The sequence below is a fragment of the Pelodiscus sinensis genome, chromosome 2 (assembly GCF_049634645.1).
Source record: "Pelodiscus sinensis isolate JC-2024 chromosome 2, ASM4963464v1, whole genome shotgun sequence".
In the NCBI taxonomy this organism is placed as follows: domain Eukaryota; kingdom Metazoa; phylum Chordata; order Testudines; family Trionychidae; genus Pelodiscus; species Pelodiscus sinensis.
In genome coordinates this window covers 170,391,033-170,404,681 of record NC_134712.1, presented here as the reverse complement: position 1 = coordinate 170,404,681, position 13,649 = coordinate 170,391,033, and positions in this window count along the sequence as shown.

Below are 13,649 nucleotides of genomic sequence, written 5' to 3'. Positions count from 1 at the left end.
GGTAGAAGGTTGGCAGGCTTATGGGTTTGTTTATATGCAAAATGGAATTCACCTTTGGTAAAAAAGGGAGGGTGAATGCGAAGAACTACCCCATGCTCAGTGAATAATGTGTAGGGTGGATTGGCAGAGAGAGCCACTAATTCGCTCACTCCGTTGCGCCGAAGTTACGGCAAGCAAGAATGCCACCTTCATAGTGAGCATGTGGAGATCGCATGTCGCAAGAGGTTCAAAGAGGGGGCAAGTCAGGGTGTCCAAAACCAGAGCTATGTCCCACAGTTCTGGTGGAATCCTGTGAGCGGGATACAGATTCTCGAGCCCCTTTAAAAACATTTTAGTTAATGGGTTTGCGAATACTAAATGACCATCGATAGGAGGTTGGAAGGCTGAGATTGCCACCAGGTGAACCTTGAGGAAAGAAATCGCCAGGCCTGTCATCTTTAGCTGTAGGACGTAATCGAGTACTTGTTGTATAGGCCAGGAAAGAAGATCAACAGCTCTTGCTGAACACCAGGACTGGAACCGATACCATTTGTGGAGGTAAGTCTTTCGAGTGTTGTGGCGTTTGCTGTGTATAAGCATGTGCTTCACCGCCTGAGAACAGCTCATTTCTGGTGCTTGGAGCCAACGAGGAGCCACGCAGTGAGGTGCATGCGCTCAATGTGCAGGCAGATTATTGTACTGTGCTGTTGAGACAGTAAGTTGTGTCGCCGTGGTTGGGCCGCCGACATTCACAACAATTGCGTTAGCCACATCTGTCAAGGCCAAAAAGGTGCCATCAAAATCACTGTTGCCCCATCCAATGCTATTTTCTCCAGTACCCTCGGGATGAGTGGGAGAGGGGGAAAGGCGTAGAGCAAGTGGTGATTACTTTAGTTGAGCAGGAAGGCGTCTCCTAAGAAAGCTGCGCCAATGCCCGCGCATGAGCAATAATGACAGCACTTTCTGTTGTGGTGAGTGGTGAAGAGGTCTATACTGGGGAATCCCCTGTGTTGGAAAAGATCGGGGATGACCTCATTGTGTAACTTCCATTCGTGCTGTGGAAGGAATTGCCTGCTGAGGGTATCAGCGATAATGTTGTCCTTGCCAGGAAGGCATGTAGCAGTAAGGGTAATACCGTGTCTAATGGCACAGTTCCACAATAGAATGACCTCCGTGCAGAGGGATTGAGAATGAGTGCCGCCTTGCCGGTTGATAGAGTAAACTGTGCATATATTGTTGGTGAGGACCTGAACTGTAAGACCTTGGATCATGTGAAGGAAATGTTTGCAGGCATTGAATACTATTCGTAACTCGAGGAAGTTTATGTGCTGCAGGGATTCTTGGGGTGTCCAGAGACCCTGAGCCCGATGGACTTACAAATGGGCGCCCCACCTGAATAAGGACGCATCCATTGTGATTTGGACTGTCGGTTTCTATCCATGAAAGGGGACACCTGTTAGCATGTTCTTGGGATTGTTCCACCACACTAGTGAGCCCCTAACGTCTTTTGGAATGGAGACCATCCTGTGTGTGCCATGGACACTTGGCATATATAGCGTGAATAGCCAATGCTGAATGCTCCACAGATGAAGCCTTGCATGAGGCACCACATATGTGGTGGCAGCCATGTGTCCTAACAGCTGTAAGCAGGTAAGTAGATGGGATTTGGGAGAAACTGATAAAGTTTGAACTAGGTCTTGGATAATGTGAAACCTCTTTATGGATAAGTATGCTCTTGTGGTTGATGAATCGAGCCTCACGCTGATGAATTCTAGGTAGTGACTCGGCATCAGGGAAGACTTGTTGAAATTGATTATGAACCTCAGAACCTTGAACACTGTCATTGTTGTGGCAACTGCTCATGCCGCCTCGTCAAATGTGAGAGCGTTCAGTAGACAATCATCTAAATAAGGGAAGATCATGATGTCGAGATGCTGAAGGTAGGCAGTTACAACCGCCAGAGTCTTGGAAAAAACTCTCGGCACTGCCGAGAGTCCGAAAGGTAACACTCTGTATTGGTAGTGCTCCATGCCCACTATGAACCGGAAGAACCGCCTGTGAGCTGGATATATCGTTATATGAAAATAGGCCTCCTGTAAAACGAAGGATGCGAACCAATCCCCTTTGTTGAGAGCTGGGATGAGAGAGGCAAACGTGACCATCTTGAATTTCTGTTTGTGCAGGTGACAGTTGAGCCAGCATAGGTCCAAAATAGGCCTCCAGCCCCCTGACTTCTTCTGAGTGAGGAAGTACCAAGAATAAAAACCTTTCCCATGAAACTTCTCTATGTTGTATGGTGCCTCTGTTAAAGGGGTGGTACACAGTCCTTCGATCGACATGTCAAACTTGCTGCCAGCCTTGCTGTTGAGTGGGCACTTTGTTGGGCTGCTGGCACCATTTTTGTGGGCGTTGTCTCAGCCTTGGTTGATCGTATGGCCTAACACGGGGTGCAGCATAAGAAAAAGGCCTCTGTTTGTTGTAGGGCATGTATCTCTTGTGTCTATACAGCGGCGTGTACATCCCCAACGTTCTCAAATTAGTGTGGGAATCTTTGCCTGAGTGGAAGACCTGATCCGTATTCTGAGCGACAAGCAACTGGTGATTGAAAGGTAAGTCTTCAACCTTGGATTGTAGGTCTTTTTGGATGGCCACCAGATGCAGCCAGGACACATGATGCATAACCACGGTTGTAGCCATGCTTCGAGCCGCTGCGTCAGCTGTGTCAAGCGTGGTCTGCAGCCCTGTACAAGCTGCCGTGTAGCCTTCTTAGACCACTGCCCTTAGGATTTGTCTTTTGGTGTCTGGTAAATGCTCTAAAAAAAGGGACTAACTTTGAATAGTTGTCGAAATCATGATTCGTGAGAAGAGATGCATAACTGGACATTCTCAAGGTTGAGGTGGCAGAGGAATACACTTTTCTTCCTAAAATATCCAGATACTTAGCTTCCTTGTCATTAGCGGTGGTTTTGCCCTGCATTGTTTTTTACCTCTGTTGTACAGCGTCCATAACGAGGGAATTGGGCTGGGGGGGCGCATAAACAAAAACTCTATACCCTTTGGAGAGACAAAGTACTTCTTATCCAATCATTTGTTAGTCGGTAGAGTGGTTGCTGAAGTCTGCCAGATGTCATTAGAGATTTCCAATGTGGCCTTGTCAAAGGGGAGTACTAGCTTTGATTTTTGGGAAGGTTGCAGGTTCTTTAGCAAGCGATATTGTTTTTGCTCCACACCTGTGGTTTGAACCTCCTGAGATTGAGCAACTCTTTTGGAAGAGTTCTCGAAATTGCTTATGGTCATCTGTCGGGGAAGATTCCCCTTGGAAAACTGCGTCATCAGGTGATGATGATGATGATTGATAGGTTGGGGAATCTAAATGCTGTTGCTCTCACTGTGAAGAGTGGTTGTCATTCTGCTATTTGTGGCTAGTGACTAAGATCGTGTCTCCTGTGGGAGTTGGCAGAGCTGTACAAGGGAGTGAAGCATCCTGAGTTAGATGGTGTGGGGAGGCCAGGCAGCTTTAACACAGTGATCATGATCGTGGGTATTGTCTACTGTGCGAGCATGGACACTCTTGATAATAACAGTCATAGCATTGCCCGTGATGGTATGCGTCTGGCGAATATCTTGGAGAACACCTTCTCGTCGTCCTATAGCGGTGAGAATACTCTGAGGGCCTCAAGAGCCTCGGTGACATTGACCTCATGGTGTAGCGAGACGGGGACCATGAATAGTAAGCTCGATAATACCGTCGTGGAGGAGAGTGACAAGGTGACCGGTGGTAGTGCTCTCTGGTGGAGACGTAATGTGGAGCACAGTGGTGACTGCCAGAATAAGAAGTAGGTGAAGGAGGCTCAGGAGAAAAAGTGGCCAGGTCTGAGCTGAGGGATGGTGTTCAAATGCAACCAGACTTCCGTTGTGCCTTTGTAGGCACCGAGGAGATGTGTGGAGAAGACGGTGCCATCTGGAGAGGGCTGGCTGGTACAGACACATCATTGTTGGAGCGGCTGTTATTGCCTGTGTGCATTGGTGCCTCTAGTGTTGTCAGCTGTATCTGCACCAGAAGTAATGGTGCCGGCGATGAGGGCTGTGTGGATTCTGACTCTGTCAGCACTGCCGGTGCTGGTGCTGCTGGCACCAGTGCTGTGGGTGCTGGCAGTCTCATCTCTCTCCACGCGTGTGCCGGAGGAACCGGCACCAAGGCGGTCAGTATGGGCTTTGATCGAGCTGTTGGGGCCTTTGACAGTGCCGATTCAGCTCGCAGTCCCTTAATCGATGCCAGTGCCAGGTGTTTCGATAGAGCAGGGCTTGGACCTGATGCGCTATGTCCCTTGACCGTCTTTTCAACAGACTGCCTTGGTGGAACACCTGAAGTGCCCGATCTGTCACCCACACTTACTCATCTGGTGGGTTTGGAGGTCCTGCGGTCCGGAGTATCGGAAATCGGGCGAACTTCATGAGCCATTGTGATCTTATTGGGTTGCTTGTCTGTGTTAGGCATTTCCAATGCTTTGTTAAATAAAAGCATTCGCAGTCTCATTTCCCTATTGCACCTGGCACGTGTGGTCGGTTTAGTGCAATGTGTGCACTTTCACGGAATGTGGCTGTCTCCTAGTCACTTAATACACCGAGAGTGCCCATCTGATGCGGGCATGGCATCCTGGCATGCTGAACATTTCTTGAAACCGGGGGACGCCGTCATGTCTTCTTCTGATCTGCTTCTTTATTATACTAGTAGTATTATTTCTTTGGGGTGGGGGGGAGGAAGGGAGGCTACTCTAACAAGAACATATAACTAGGATGATTTTTTTTAAACTGAAATATATGAACTATAACTAGTGAATTATCTATTAGCAATAACTGGTGAATGAATAAAGTGACTAATTATATTTCTACATCTATTTTCCCATTCTCCTCAGAGCAGAGAGGGTGGTCATCCTAACTCCGTCTGCAGCCACGGACGGTTAGAAAGGAACTGACGGGGCTGGACTCACTCAGCAAAAGGAGCGAACGGTGCGAGACAGCACACATGCATGAGCAGTCCGGCGGAGCTACTGCCGATGAAGATTCTCTAGACTGCAGTGCTGGGATGAGCCCGACACCTTGAGTGGAACACCCATGGGGACACTACTTGACAAAGAAGCCCTATTGCCTCCTGACTAAAATAACTTTCTCATATCCCTTACCCCTCATAGGGCTCTGAAAGTTGAGTCCTTGCATGAACAAGTTTTTATCTGCTGTGAGCCCTTTCCTTTGGAACAATTTAGCACAGTCCTTCTTTTCTGTATTCCCACAAAATTACAAACATTGGTAACTATATTTTAGCTACCCCTTTAGTAGAAACACAGCTGGTGTTGGGTTATAAATTAAATTGATCACAATGAGTAAACCCCCAAAGCTAAGCAAAGCAGGAGCAAACTGTATTTACATACACATACCCAGGGTCTCTCCCCCTTCCAGGTAGCTGAAAGGGACACATTCCTTCAGATCCTGCTTATATAAGAAATGCTTTACCCGTTTCAAATTCTTACAGCTATTTCAGGAAGAAGCTCTAGTACCTCATTCCTTTGGAGCAGGGATGGAGGTCACCCTGTTGCTTTTGGCCTTTTGTGAAGATTATCTCAGTTCTGAGATAACTTATAAGGCTCCAAAGAAGCTCTAGTCACACATGGTCAGTAGGGGTCAGTTGTTAGAATTTGGCAGGTAAATTTTCTGAAGAGGCTGTCTGTAGGGAGCATGCTCTAGACTCGGCAGAGCAGAACGTTCCCTGCAGTTGCTGATCCCAGCTGCTGCCTGCCATGCTAAGCTCAGGAACAAAGAGCAAGGAGACTGCCTCTTCCGTGTTCTCAAGCTCTCCTTGCTCCCTATGCACAGGCATGTGGAGGAGGAAGCAGTCTGACTCAAATGCAGAAGGTAACAGCTGGACCTGGTGTGAGGAACTAGCACTGGCTGGGCCAGGAGACTGGAAGAAGGAACCAGAAATAGGGAAAATAAAACTGAATGAGGAGCCTAGGGTGCTGATGACAAAGCATGCAGGCAGATGAGGAGAGGAGGGACACACAGAACTTGTTGGTGGGGACTAAGTCTGAGACTCCTGCAGGGACCCCTATGATGGAGACTGAGATTAGACCAGGAAGCTGGGGAAAAGGAGTGAGACTGGACCAAGGAATCATAGTGGGGAGGGGAAAGAAGAAAGGATTGAGAGGGACTAGAGAGGGTGGGACCAGCAGGGTCTAGAACAGTGGTCCCCAAACTGGGAGGTGTGCCCCCAGCACATTTAGGGGGCACAGCAGCACCTGGGTCAGCCCCCCAAAGGGGTGGGGAGAAAGGTTCACCCAACCCTGCTCTACTCCCAGCAGCAGCCCCACCCTTAGGCCCTGACTGTGGTCATTGCCCTCGACTGCAATTTCTTGGTGGAGCATGGGCAGATTAGATGGTGAGTCAAGAGGGAGTGCAACAAGGCTTGCAGACCATTGCTCTCTAAACCCTTGAACACACTCCCCTCCACAACCTGGAGTGAAACACAAAAGTTCCTGAGTCTCAACTTCCTCTGCCATCAGCAAATAGTTGTAAAACCCACTGGCAAGGGCATTCATAATTCTGGCATTTCCTAACATTCCAGAGCTTATCTTTGCAAACCTCCTGTTCTTTTAATGTGGCTTTTTCATGTGTAGTATATGCATACATTAACACTCTGCACACCTGCTGCATAGAATGCTCCATGACCTCAGATCATGTTAATCAGGGTAGCTCCAGACTTTAATGAGCTGATCTACAGCAGCTGAGGATTTGGCCCTATTTACAGAACACTAGATTTGCTATGTGCACAAATCCTATTGATATGCAGAATTAATCTTGCTAATTTATATGAAAGGTGCATCTCATCCATCTGCTGGACTGTGATGGTAGTAAACAAACAGTTTCAGCAAAATCATGTATTCATTTACAGGGAAATAAAATCCACCTCATTAGTGAAATTGAATCCCAGCACAACTTAAAATTTACTGAATTGTAAGAGACTTTAAACAGTACACAATATCTAAATATTCTAATGTTTTTAAATTGCATTTCAGCTATTCACTACATTAGTTGGATTTTACAAACATTTCTCTCCCAATGGGCTGCTTTCATATTTTTTAATTCCCTTCAGTACTTAACACATTTAGGAATACTTCTATTTTGGTCCCAATATGCTAGTCTGAATGCTGTATTTTCCAGTCCTTCAAACTTACTCTGTTAAGAGGCAGCTGTCCTGGTAGGATATATGTTTAGGAAATATCCCTTTTCTATTAGGATTTCAGGACTATAGTTGCTACAGTTCCTCAGTTTCCCATTATCCTTGGGGATGACACTTTCCTAGGAGGGATGCTGGGAATACACATATCTTTAAAGAGTTAGCTTATATTTCCCTAGAAACAAACCCACTGAAAGCTGGTGCTCTCATTTAGGGATATACAAATTTTGCTCAGTTCACTTGCTCTCTCTGTAAGCTACCCAGGTGTAGTTAACATGAGAGAAGTTACTCAGAGGGCTACATTTGGCCTGCTGCTTTCAGGTCAGCTAGCCCTGCTGTGAGAGAAGTCAATTTTATTAGTGATGGATGAACCCGTGTCAAGGCCAATAAAGATGTTTTATCTTGTGCCTTTTCCTTCACAGCTCTTCATGAATGTTTCTTTATCGCTCCTCTGCATTTGTTACCCCAGACTTTTCCTTCCTCTTTTCACCATAAGGGAACCAGATGTCTATCAACATTCTCTATAACAACTTGATGTTTAAAGTTGTTAGTCATTTTTGTGTGCTGGATAAGATTCTCAGCTTTGTGTTATTCTTCATTGCGTTTGTTATAGGTTGATCCTTACACCTTGCCCTTTTCTCTCAACTGAATCAATCAGGAATCACAAGGGTATGTGGTTATATTTATAGGTATCATTCTAAGTTGGATAATCAGTTTTGCTAAGGTTTCCCCTAAATTTTTAACTCTGTCATTGATTGTACAAACGGAGAGACAAAGGTGTAGTGGAGATAGTTCCATCAACAGCTTAAGCCTGTAGGAGATGTTTTTGCTTCCTTTTAATTCACCTTCACAAGGTCCTTCTCTGCTCATCTACTCCATCTAATTAATTCTAGTGACAGCAGCAAAGGTTGGCTTGACATGACAGTGCAATACCAAGAGGGGAATATTTTGGAAGAGATTATTGACAGGCACAAAATAGCTGAAGGGTATATATCCCTTCATCCCACCTTTACACAGTGAGTGGTGTAAAGTACCTCATGCCTACATCCTCCTTGTCTTGCCCCTGACAGCAGTGACTGCCTGTGCAGTTCTCTGAATATTTCTAGCCTGACAATATATTGGAGGATCTTTTCTCCTGAGATTTCCTATGCACTCTCTAAACTGAAGCTGAGTATGAGAAGCATGCAAAGTTCTTACTGAAGTGTCTTATGTTCTAAATCTTCTCATTTTTCCACCACAACTGACTTGCACACTTTCAGAGCTTGAGAACATCAAAAAGCAGAGCAGTGCCGAGGTGCCTTTATCTGGAAAGCTTTCGGTAAAAATTATTTGGGCCTTCCTTGTTTTTGTTTTTTCACAAATTCCCAGGAGAACCTGAGGCAGGGGAATGTGGAGAGCATCAGGAAAGAGGTGTCTCCTTGACAACAAGGTGGGGGTAGAGGCTTTGGGACCCTGAAAGAGGCAGAGCCTTGGGTGGAAGGGGTGGGACTGTGGAGGCAGACTCCACCAGCCAGCCTTTTATGGCTACCAGTGCCATGGCAGACAGGGGATTCCCTGTTTGCTGCTACATGTGCTCTCTTCTGTTTGTAAGAGGCAGAGCTTGCAGCTGAGGCAGGGGGAACTGCCTTATCTGACATTGCCGCTGGTGATAGTAATAGCAGAGATACAGGGTGACTAGGATCCGACGCTGGTCTGAGGGTGTGTTTGAGGGAGATAAGGATAAGCTGAAAACCTCCTGACTCTCCTGGGCCTGGCTGCCAAATTTTCAGTGATGACAGTGAACTGCGCTGTAATTGTCCAGACAATGTATGCACTGAGAGTGCTAGTGCAGTGAGATTGACAGCCCATGAGGAAAAAACAGTGTTTAAAACAGCTCCGTTTGGGAGAATGCTACAAAAAAGATTAAGAAAAAAAATTTCAAATCTGTGAAAAAAAATCTCTTAGCCTTATGTGAGGAGGCTGGAGCTGAAGCTGAGGGAAAAGAAAACTCCTCGGCACAGGAGATATGTCTCCCCCAAGGGGAAGCACAAGGTGCGGAACCTGTGCCTATCTCTGTGTCTGAGGTAGACAGTCGGTTGTCTTTTTTTTTTTTTAAGGATAGTAAAAATATAATAAAAATATAATAACAAGGCTAACTAAGTAAAGGAAAAAGACTAGCTGTCTCTCTAGCTGAGGAAGAAGTCTGAAGAGCACACTGTGGGTTCTGACTGATGTTAGCAGTGGCAGAGAAGGAACTGAGGTGACCGTATCTCACACGTGTGCATTAGCCGCCTAGCGTGTGTAGTGCTTCTGCGCATGTGTGAGCTAGCTGTCAAAGCCACTGCTAGTAAAATATTCTGACCAGGTGCACTGCAGCGCCAAAACACCTATGGTGGAGCACCCACAGGGACACTCTTCGAAGAAGCATTAATATTTGTTCAATATCAGCAACATCAGCAGCCCTGTACAGTGCTGACAACATAAAGATATGCCTTGCCCACAGAGCTTACAGACTAAGAGACACAAGCAGAAGTAAAGAGCTGCTGGTGTTAGTTCACATTCCTCTTCTAAGCATCAAATACTGTGGATTTAGGACAGTCTACTATAATGTGTGTCTAATACAGACAATCTGAGGGGACTCAAGAAATGGGTGATATATGGCCACTTTAGTGACTTGGAGTGATTCATTTGAGGTTCATATCCGGATAAACCTTATCAGATGGACTAAGTTCTATTTCCTTCAAAAGAGCTTGTCACTTTCTCTGCAAGGCCTGGTCTACTCTGCAGATCTATACAGGTATAACTATGCTGTTCAGGAGTGTGAAAAATCCACCCCTCTCAGTAACATAGTTATACCAACCTAACCTGCCCCTCCCACCTCCCATGTATACAACTAGATGTTGGTGGGAAATTTTTCCCACAAAAATGGCTACCATCTCTTAGGGAAGTAGATTAACTATGCTGAGGGCAGAGGTCTCTTCCGTCAACATAGAGCATCTTCATTAAAGCATGACAGCATTGCAATTGCACTGGTGCAGTGTTTGAAGTGTAGACTTTCCCCAGGGCACTAAGCCCTGATGCATGTCAATTCTCCCCTTCAAATAATTCCAATTAAACGAGGTCTAACATGGAGAATAATTTGTAAAAGGCCCAGTTTACCTAGAGGAGCAGCAAGTGTGACCAACCTGCAGCAGAATATCCAGGTATATGTACACTAGCCTATGTACACAGCTCAAACAGATGGCTTCTCAACTGAAACCAAGAGCTGACTGTAGCAGAGACACGACCAAGCTACCGCAGAATAAGATTCTACATGACTTTTAAATTTGCAATGATTGTTTTGCACATGCCTCTGCCTTCCACTGATGGTGTGTCTAGTGCCAACCACTGAAAAATAAACTTAAAGAACTCACTGAAACTTTCAGGACTGTCCATTAGCTCACGGAGCAGCCATTCATCCACATTTTATCCCAAGATCAATGAATTCACAGACTTCACACATCCAGTCACCATATGGCTCCTCATGGGAATTCAGAATACATACCAGACCAACACGGGATCCAAATCTAGTTCTGAAGAGCCTCACTAGAGCCCCATCTGAACCCCCTGCTATCTGCTAACTACTACCCCTCTCAATAAAAGTAGCGTTCCTTGTAGCAATCACATCAGCATGGAGGGGGTGAGATCAGGATACACATGACAAACCCACCTGACATTTGATTCTTTAAAGACAAAATGGCTGAGATCACACCCAAAGTCACCTCAACAAACACATACCTCTACCTATGTTTTATCCTAAACTGCATGAATCTTCTCAGGAATCCATATTCCACATGTTAGATATCAGATGAGTACTAGCATCCTACCTCAATAGAACAAAATCATTCCATATGTTCCCAAGGCTTTTCATAGCCACTATGGAATGATCAAAAGACATGGCCATCTGAAAAGAGGGAATGTCAAAATAAATAGCACATTGCCTAACAATGTGCTACCAACAGCAAAGTATAGAGCCTCCGTAAGGGTTTAGGGCTCTCACAACTAGAGCCATTTACATCTTGACTGCATTTTTACATTATGCTCCAATCACAAAGATATGCCAGGTTGCAACCTGGGCATCAGTACCCACCTTCACAAGCTATTATGAAATGATAAAAGATTCTAAAGCAGATGAAATACTAGATCTAACAGTGTTATCCTCCAATATTCAACCAGTTCTAGAACCCAACCTACCCTAACAGGGCACTGTTGTACAGTCATCTGGTGTAGAACAACCACAGGGACAGCACTTGAAAAAGATAGGGTTTCTAACCTTGTGCAGTAACAGATTTTTTAAGATGTGTGTGTCTGTGGGTGCTCCACTACCCTCCCTACTCCCCTCTACAATGGGTTTTATAGAATAGCTTCACAGTAGAGAAGGAACAGGGAAAGGGGATGGATTTCAAGGCTTTTGGGGTAGAAGAAGCTGAAGCAAAGATAACAAATAAATAAAGGAGCATGTCCCCGGGTTACGTACAAGATAGGGACCGTAGGTTTGTTCTTAAGTTGAATTTGTATGTAAGTCGGAACTGGTAAATATTGTACCCCAGGTGTCCCCGATTCAGCCGCTGCTGAAACTGACCAGTGGCTGACTACAGGAAGCCCAAAACAGAGCTGCTTTGCCCCAGGCTTCCTGGAATCAGCCGCTGATCAGTTTCAGCAGCAGCTGACTTGGGGACACCTGGGGTAGAGCAGCTGGGGTGCTGCCAGGTTGGTCCCCGCAGCGCCGAAGTGCGGCGCTGCGGGGACCAACCCGGCAGCACCCCAGCTGCTCTGTCCCAGGCGTCCAGATTCAGCCGCTGTTGAAACTGACCAGCAGCGGCTGAATCGGACATGCCTGGGGCAGAGCAGCTGGAGTGCTGCTGGGTTGGTCTGGTAGCGCCGATCCTTGGACCAACCTGGCAGCACCCCAGCTGCTCTACTCCAGGTGTCCCCAAGTCAGCTGCTGCTGAAACTGATCAGCGGCTGATTCCAGGAAGCCCGGGGCAGAGCAGCTCTGCCTCGGGCTTCCTGGAGTCAGCCGCTGGTCAGTTTCAGCAGCGGCTGACTTGGGGATGCCTGGGGCAGAGCAGCTGGGGTGCTGCTGGGTTGGTCCAGTAGTGCCGCACCTCGGCGCTGTGGGACCAACCCGGCAACCCCCCAGCTGCTCTACCCCAGGCGTCCTGATTCAGCCACTGCTGAAACTGACCAGCAGCGATAAAAGCCTGCTCTGCTGGGGGGGCCCCCCCAGCAGACCAGGGAGACACGGAGCAAAGCCGCGGAGGACGCGGGCGGCGGGACTGCGGCGCGTCTCGGCGGTCCCGCCGCCCGTGTCTCCCTGGTCTGCTGGGGGGGGGTGCAGCTAGTGTGCCCCCCCCCCAGCAGACCAGGCTTTTCTCGCTATAGAGGACGCGGGCGGCGGGACTGCCGAGAAAATATATTTGATCAGTTTAAATTGACATGACCTCGGATCAATCAATGAAGAAAACTTCTTCCAAATACTCATAGCAATACAAAATGGTACTTAGCCTTGCATGAAGGATGTCTCATCAAAATGATGGCTGTGATGCCGGTGTCCTATACAGAACATTTGTGTATATGTGTAGCTAAAAGGCATCAAACAAGGATACCAAATGATGGTTGGTACATTTAAGTTCACTAGGGCAGGCAAGGCTGTAATAAAATAAAGTGCTTTCTTTGCACAGACTGAGAGTTTGCTGGAAAATTGCAGCCGAGAGTTTCAAAGCTGCCAAAAGACTTGCCAAAAATATTTGTTTGTGAAAAGCTTGAGTGGCTCTTGAAATAGCACAGGAATGTAAGAAATTTTTCCAATTACTCAACTAAATATTTCCTCTATCCACAACCTGCATAACACTGAATGGGGATGAGAGTACAACAATGAGTGCCAGAAACCAACTTATTTATCAGGAAATTTCTGAATTACTGTACCTTATTACTAGGTATTCTAAATATCTTGGTTATCTGAAAGATGGCCCATTGAAATCTTTCCAGAGTTTAACAGTAAAGGCCAAGATTTTCCAAACTGTATCTTAAGACTAGCCTAAAGGCAAAAAATTTCAAAAATGACTATTTTAGGTGTGTGGAGGCTGCGGTTGTTGGTGGCATCAATGCGCTGGGTGCCGACACTGACCACAACGAGGATGGTTTTGTTGGTGCTGAGGGAGCAGACTTAGGCTTGGAATGTGCCGAAGTCTTAGAGCTAGACTGCATTTGGTCTTTAACCCCTCGGTTCATCTTGGTACCAGATGTAGCCATAACCTCACTATCCAGTGCTTTGTGTACTGCTAGTGCCAAGATTGATTTATTTGAATGTGAGCACTTTTTCTCGGGAATCACCCCTGGAGGATGAGTAGGAACACTTTTTGGCTTGGTCAGATGTATTGACCCTTGAGGGAGTTAACTTATTCAAGTTTGCAATAGG